Consider the following 7,679-nt stretch of genomic DNA (forward strand, 5'->3'; position numbering starts at 1 on the left):
TGGCTGGGCTGAGGGGCACCAGAGCTACCACCTGGAATGCCTCTGTTGGAGACCAGAGCGTGGGTGTGGGAAGGGGACAGACAAAGAGTAGCTTGGGACAAAGCCTCTGAGGTTCCTGAGGCCACCAGATGAGACTCTGGAGTAGGGCTGGAAAGGGCTCCTGGGACAGGAAGCAGCCATGCCCTCTCTTTGAGGGGCTCTGCCTATTGTGGGGTGATCTAGAGAAGTGCCCGCCCAGGGAGGAAAGGAAGGAGAAAGACGCACAATGTTCTTGTATCTCACATTGTATTCCCCCACAAATAATATTAATTTGCATAGAGATTGCTGTTCTCCAGGCTGAGAGCCAGGTGCCTCAGGGCAGGGTTCAAGGGCTCCTCCACTGGCTTCCTAACCACCTCTCTTCCCCTTTCCTCACTTCCCCCTCTTCCCCCTCTTTCCCCTCTTCCCCTCCCTCTCCCCCTCCTCTTCCTCCCTGCCTCCTCCTTCCTCTCCACAGGGCCCCTCTCCTGCTCTCAGAGCTCTTCCTCGCCCTCCTCTTTCCCCTCCCCACTTCCCCCTCTTCCCTCTTTCCTTCTCTCTGCTTCCCATTGCCTCTCTTTCCTTCTCTTTCTTCTTCCTCATCCACCTTTCCCTCAGGCCAGTTCTCAGAGCCTGCACCTGCTAAGGTTCTAGAGATGAAGAGCAAGGGCGGATGAAGCCGGGAGAGGGACCCAGGAACTGACAGGATGGCACCAGCTGTCCCTGACATTAAAGATGGCTGGCCTCTTCTTCCTCCTTGTCCAGATGAACCCCACCTGCCCTTTGCTTTCCCCTTGGCCTCAAGCGACACAGCCAAGGCTGTCACTAAGATCTGGAACATCCTTTCTCTTCTCTCTTTCCCTTTGACTCCTGAAGAGAGAAAGAGCCTTGCCAGGAGTGGGAGCCCCCACCCCCAAATCTGGCTGAGTGAGATTGGGTGACTGTGTATGGGACTGTGCATGCTCACTGTGTGTGGCTAGGAGCATGTGTGTGCATACATGTACAAGAGCCTGTGAGCATAGCCTGTGTTGGTGGACAAATGCCTTCTCTAGGCTCCCAGCAGCCGGGACAAAAGACCAAGTGTCAGATGGCACCAGGCTGCTGGCTCTGACCTCTTTAGAGCCCCCTCCCAAGTTCAGTCTGCCCCAAGTCAGGGTGTTAGTGGGCTGTAGACCTTGCCCTTGGACAATTACCTTATCAGAGCCCGAGCATCTATGGCGTCTGCAAAGCGTTTTCATTAAACAAATCAAAGGGGGCAGTGAGCCCAGTGTAGTCTGGCCTCCAGCTTGGAGCCTGACCCGCATCCTGGGGCTGTGAGCTGGAGCCGGGGAAGGCCTAGAGCTCAGGACAACTTTCTCTCAGCCCCCTAGGCTTTTTAGGGGGCACCAGGAAGCCCAAGAACGGGAATGAAAAGATCAAACACTTCCTGTTCCCCACCTCAGATTGGCCAGTCGCCAAGGGGGAGCTGATGGAATTGGGCTCCCTAGGCCTCTGGAGTTCCTGCTTCTTCCTGTTTCCAAATTGGTTCACTGGAGAGGGAGGTGTCTCTCCACTCCTGTCAGCCGGAGCAAAGGCCTTGGAAACTCCTGGAAGCTCTGTCAGAGGGAGGGCATTTTTCTATGGGTTGCTGTCTTCCAACGGTGGTCGTAGATGCCTAGTGCAATCTCACCGAGTGAACAAATGACTCTCCCACAGGCAGGCTATCTGGGTTCAAGAAACAGCCGAGGGGTCAGTGATTTTGCTCTGAGCCTTTGAGCCTTTCCATATTCTTTGCTGCTAGAATCCCAGGTGGAGCAGCAGGAAGGTATGTGGCCACCTGTGTACGGTGAAGCCAGGATGGACACAGCCTGCCAGACCTGAGTTTGGAGGCTGGGCTGGGTACAAAGGTGGAACCTGGTACCTGGCCTACAGGTGGTACTCAATGCATGCTGCCTCCTGCTTATTGATTCCCCTGGCACTTGGGTATTTGGGCCCATTTCTACTTCTACGCTTGGGCTATATGATGTACAGAACAAAGGATGCTCAATCAAAAGCCAAGCAAAAGAGAAAAATTAGGAGTTGTCCCAGACCTTTGGACATACTGTTTCTGCCCTGGGCATTCTCCAGTGAGGAATAGGCTAAGTTCTGACTCAAGGTTACAGCAGGAAAGGATTTCACCTAGACTTCCTTGATTCCAAAAACCCGTGGCTTCCTTTCCCCCTCCACTGATACTCAATATCAGGAGGCCTGGAGTGGACACTCCAATAAGGGAAGGAAGGAAGGAAGGAAGGAAGGAAGGGAGGGAGGAAGGAAGTTAGCTGAAGCATCCTGATGATGACAGGATTTTATGCCTTGGAGGCCTGACGGGAGTGGGGGACTTGAAGACCAGGGAATTCGAGCTAAGAGGAAGCCTGGGGACTGATGACCTTGTCCATGGCATTTGCAGTTTCTGGAGACTCCGGCTTGCACAAGGGCTTTGACCTGACTGGCAGGTGCCCAGCAGAGGAAGGAGGCAGCCAGCATGGGCCTCTGGGGCTGCCTGGTGCCCAGCCTTCATTGGAATGTGTGGGTGGAAGGGATGCATGCCTTATTTGTCTAGGTGAATTAGAAGCACAATCCCTGGCTCCCAGAGGGAGCCGTTGGTTCATATTTATACATTTGGTCTTACAGGTGTAAAATAGGGTTCCTTTATGCTTATATCGTAATTTTTCATTTGAATTTCAAGCCTTTATTCCCCTCCTTGGATTCAAGCCTTCCTCCCGAACTCGATTCTCTCCATACCCATTAATTCCTTCATCACAAAAATGAATTCTATCTAATTTTCTACAGCGGCAGTTAGTGCAGATCAAAAAGTGCCTGGGCAGAGGCTCCTTCCACCACAGTGGCTGTCAGCTCCCTGCACCCTGCCCCCACCAAGGCTGAAGCCGAGGTTCTGAAACCAGGGCCAAAAGCCTGAAATAGACTTCTCTTCTCTCCATCAAGACCCTGCTGGCTTTCGGGAGGGGGTGGGGTGGTGTTGGGACGGGAGGGGCCACATCCATGGACATGGGAGAAGTGGGCCTACACCATTTGGTCCTCACACGGAGGCAGGCAGTGGGCAACGGTAGCCTTACCCTGGAGAGGAAGAGATAAAGGCCCAGAGATGTGAAGTGGAATCCATGAGGTCACAGAGCTTGGATGCTGGAGGCAGCTGGGCTCAGTTATTTTTACCTTTAATGGCTTGTGGGGCTAGAGATGGCTCAGCAGTTAAGAGTATGTGTTCTCTTGCAAAGGGCCTGAGTTTGGTTCCCAGCACCCATCTTAGGAGGCTCATGCCTGGCTGCAACTCTAGCTCCAGGGATATGACGCCCTCCTCTGGCTTCTGTGGGTATTGCACCCATGTTATAGAGACAGAGACAAGCATTCATACACATGAAGGAAAAAATAGTGTGTGTGTCGGGGGGTGGGGGGAATGTATTTGCAGTAGGTACATCATGTTCACATATATACATGTTGTCTACATGTATGTACATGTGTGCATTGGTGTGAGTGTCTGGACCTGGAATGCAATAAATGAATAGCTATTAAACAAGTGTGTGTGTGGGGGGGTGGGGGGCTGGGTGACCTGTTCTTTTAGATGAACACCTGGTTGTGTGTGGTTAGAATGAATTGTACCTGAAGTTCACCTAAGTAGGTGACAATGGCAATTAAACTCATCATGGTTTATTGAGCTTTTTGTGTTTATCTTCTCTCCTTGTAAAAAGTGTGTCTGTGTGTGTGTCTGTGTCTGTGTGTGTGTCTGTATGTGTCCGTGTGTATCTCTGTGTGTCTCTGTGTGTGTGTCTGTGTGTGTGTCAGTGTGTGTGTGTGTGTGTGTGTTGCTCTCAGAGGCTAGAAAAGGACATTCCATTCGGCTATAAGCTGCATTTGTGGGTTCTGGGAACTGAACTTAGGTCTTTTGAAAGAGCAACCAGTGCTTTTCACAGCTCACATGCTGAGTCCTCTCTCTAGCCCCCTTCCTGCTCTCTCTTAACAGCTCTCCCATCCATCCGTCCTTTGTGGTGTGCTCCTGGGCTCTCACTCCCGGTGTGTGGAGGCTGCTGAGGTCATAGAGCGGTTTCCTGGTGTCATCAAACAAGCTTAGCACAGAGAACAGCTCGGTGAGTGGGGCAGGCTTCACAGCTTATGAGCTAAGGGCAATCTTGGTTTCAGGTCCTCAAGGGAAGTCACCCAGCGCTCATCTCTGAAGGAAAAAACACAGCAGCCTCAGAGTAGGGGAGCCTCAGGCCAGGCAGGGCATGACAGCTAGCAGTCAGTGGGCTCCACGTATACTCAGCTGAGTTCTCTGTCTTCTAGTCCTGTGTGGTAACCCACACTCCCACCAGCAGCCAAACCAGTCCTCTGGCATCAACTGTTATCACCAGGGGGCTGGAGTCATCCCTATTTGGGGGTCACTGGGGCGTGATGACCTGTGACCTGTGACCCCTGCCAGCAGGGGTAGGAGCCTTTTGGGTTGGGGTCATTTTGGAATTCTGGAAGAACCTGATGAGCCACTTCCAACCAGGGCTTTTCATTATGTAGCAAATCAAAGAAAGTGCCCCAGGCTGTAAGCTGGAGAGAGGGCCTGGGCTGGTGGTGTGGGCAGGGATGATGACAAGGGGGCCCCCTGCCTGGTGACCAAGTGAATCTCAGAGGAACAGAGTAACTCAAGAAAGAGAAAGTCCAGTAGAAATAAGGCAGACAAAGTGGGAAGCCAGGGAGCTAGTCCAGGAGTAAGAGTGCTTGCTATGCAAACATGAGGTCCTGAGTTTGAATCTCCAGCACCCATGGAAGAAATTATCAGTGTGTGTTTGTAACCTCAGAATTGGAGGACAGAGACAAGTAGATTCCTGGGTCAAGGCAATATGGCAGGAAGCACTGAAGAAGTCATTGGTACCCTCCTCTAACCTCTTCATAGATGCTTATGGGTGCAGGCTTACATGCATGCCACACACACACACACACACACACACACACACACACACACACAGACCAAATGAAATAAAATAACATTTTTTAAAAACCCGACAAGCCAGAGAAGATACCATTAGGGTCTCTGCTTTAGAGGGCTGATGTCTTTGCTATATAAAGAGCTTTTGCAAATCAATAACAATAATAGATAAGTTCTGGGCCAAGAATACAGACTGGCAGTTTATGAAAGACATACCCAGGGACATCAAGTGTGTGAAAAATCGTCAGTCTCACCAAATAACTAAGAAAAAAGAAATGAGAGCAACAAGATGCCATGCTTAGCCATCAAAGTGGCAGCCATGAGGAGATGATGCGATTGGGGCTGGATCCGTGGAAACTTTTAGTAAATTGATACCAGCTTGCTGAGGCACAGTTTGGAAAGTCTGAAAAGCTGTAGCGGTGTTTAGCGCCATCCTTGGCATATCGTTCGTGTGTCTGGGGTTTGTCACGCATGTGTGCTGAGACATCAGAACATCCCAACATTCCCACAATGGGGACGCAGGATGGGACCAAAACTCATAATGATAGGATTCTTACAGAGACAGCAGGAAACGACCATCTCCTGGAATGTTCTGGAAGCATTGCACAGACCCGCAAGAAGATGTGCAACTGTGTGTGTTTCTTCCCCTCTGTCTTGGCGACCGTCTGTATGTGGATTAGCTCACGTCGTTCTCACAGCTCTTAAGTACGAAAAGCACCTCCATTGTGCAGAAGTGGGTCCATGCTGTACACACCTCCATCCCATCCCCCTCTCCTCCTCTTCCTCTTCTTCATCATAAGTCCAGCACTGTAAACTAGCAAAACAAAGCAAACATCAAATCCAGCCAGGCGCGTGAAAACCATTCTGATGGAGAGAGTCTGCCTCGTTCCCACAGATGAAGTACGTCACCAGAGATATCCCCACCCCACCCGAGACCCTATGCCCTCGCTCTGTTCCTTTCCCCTCAGGAGTCTGTCCCTCTCTCCAACAACCACCACAAAGCAGAGACACCATGGATGCATCATTGCTGCGGAATGGCCGCTGGGGCTGGAACTCCGAGTCCCGTAGAGCTCTCTTGGACCGGCAACGCTGACCCTGCGCATGCACATGTGTATGTGTTTAGGAGACCATGCAAGGGGCAGCGTGCAGGTGCATGATGAATGTGGAGGCCAGAGGTTGCTGTCTGGTGTCCTCCTCAACCACTCTTCATTCTATTTTTGGGGGGAGGGGGCAAGGTCTCTCCTTACGAACTTGGGGCTCACTGGCCTGTCTCCACTAACGCCCTGTTGGAGTTTCAGGTGTGCCCTGATATGCCTGACTTTAAACATTGGTGCTGGGTATCCGAGCTCAGGTCCCCCACTTTCATGGAAGGCACTAAACCCCCTCCCCAGTGCCTGTTTGACTTTGCTTCCCAAAGCATTGCACTCTTTTGTTCCAGGTGAAGAACGCTGCCGATTTATGAACCTTGAGGAGTGGGCCACAGACAAGGAACCTCTCAACATCTTCTGGGAGCCTGTGAAGAATGAAGCTTCTCAGGCCCCACCCCTACCCCATCAAATCCCACCCCACCAGACCGCACCCCTACCTCCAACAGATTCCACTCCTACCTTTAATAGACTCCACCCCTACAACACCAGACCCCACCCCCTTCCCCCAACAGACCCCTCCCCCACTCCCAACGTATCCCACCCTCTCCAGACCCCATCCCTACCTCTAACAGACTCCCGCACCACCCCTTGCCAGGCAGCAAAGGAGCTGAGTCAGAGCTCTGAAGACTGGGAAGAGGCAAGTCTCAGAGGCAGCAGTCTGTTCCCACAGCCTTCTGGAAGATTCCAAGACACATGACTATTGAGAGTCAGTGAAGCTGAGAGCCCAGTACACGCAGGACCCGCAGGACCCGGCGTGTCTGAGGAGGACAAGGGCTCTTCCCATCTTCTCGCATACTCCCAGGGCGGGGGACCGGTGGGGGGGGGGCCTCTGCTAAACTCATTTCTGAGATTGGGAAGCCAGGCTCTGGTAAATGAGTTAGTGTCTCCGCCAGCCCTCCCTCTCAGCACACAGAGACAGCTGATTAATAGGACCGATTCCCCAAAGATCTCCCAACATACATTAAGCCAAGAAAGTCTTTGAGAAGTCCCTGTGGTGCCGGTGTCTGTAGAAATTCTCTCCGTCGCTCCCCTCTGGGAGGGAAGGAAGCATCGTTTGTTTCTTTGTGACTTGACAGTGTCCTCAATTCTTTTCACATTTTTGTTATTTATTTTTATTTTATGTTTATGAGTATTTTGCTTGAGTGTGAGTGCCTGATGACCCTGGAGGCCAGAAATGGGGTCTGTAACTCCAGTTGTGAAAAGACATGTGGGTGCTGGGAATTGAACTTAGGTCCCCTGCAAGAGCAGCCAGTGTCCTTAACTACTGAGCCATCTCTCCAGCCACGCTGCTGCTGCTTCCTCCTCCTCCTCCTCCTCCTCCTCCTCTTCCTCCTTCTCCCCCTCCTTCTCTTCCTTTTCTTCCTCCTCCTTCTCTTACTCTTCCTCCTCTTCCTCCTTTTCCTTCTTCTTCCTCTTCCTCCTCCTCCTCTTCCTCCTCCTTCTCTTCCTTTTCTTTCCTCCTCCTCCTGCTCCTTTTCTTCATACATCGTGTTTGTGTGTGTTTAAGTGTGAGTGTGGGCATGCAGATGCATAACTCTTGTGTAGAGTCTCTGCAGAGCCCCAGG

At 51.7% G+C, this 7,679-nt stretch overlaps 1 long non-coding RNA gene across 1 annotated transcript in view; it reads left to right on the forward strand.

The window, feature by feature from the left end:
- The window catches only part of LOC116095632, an 11,550-nt gene extending 4,449 nt beyond the window's left edge, over nucleotides 1-7,101 (forward strand). Inside the window, exons 2-4 of the long non-coding RNA XR_004120671.1 lie at nucleotides 4,013-4,136; nucleotides 5,935-6,077; nucleotides 6,405-7,101. This is a non-coding gene — a long non-coding RNA (uncharacterized LOC116095632). The remainder of the gene's footprint in view (nucleotides 1-4,012; nucleotides 4,137-5,934; nucleotides 6,078-6,404) is intronic.
- The last annotated feature ends 578 nt before the right edge of the window (nucleotides 7,102-7,679 follow it).

The sequence above is a fragment of the Mastomys coucha genome, unplaced genomic scaffold, assembly GCF_008632895.1.
Source record: "Mastomys coucha isolate ucsf_1 unplaced genomic scaffold, UCSF_Mcou_1 pScaffold18, whole genome shotgun sequence".
Lineage (NCBI taxonomy): Eukaryota > Metazoa > Chordata > Mammalia > Rodentia > Muridae > Mastomys > Mastomys coucha.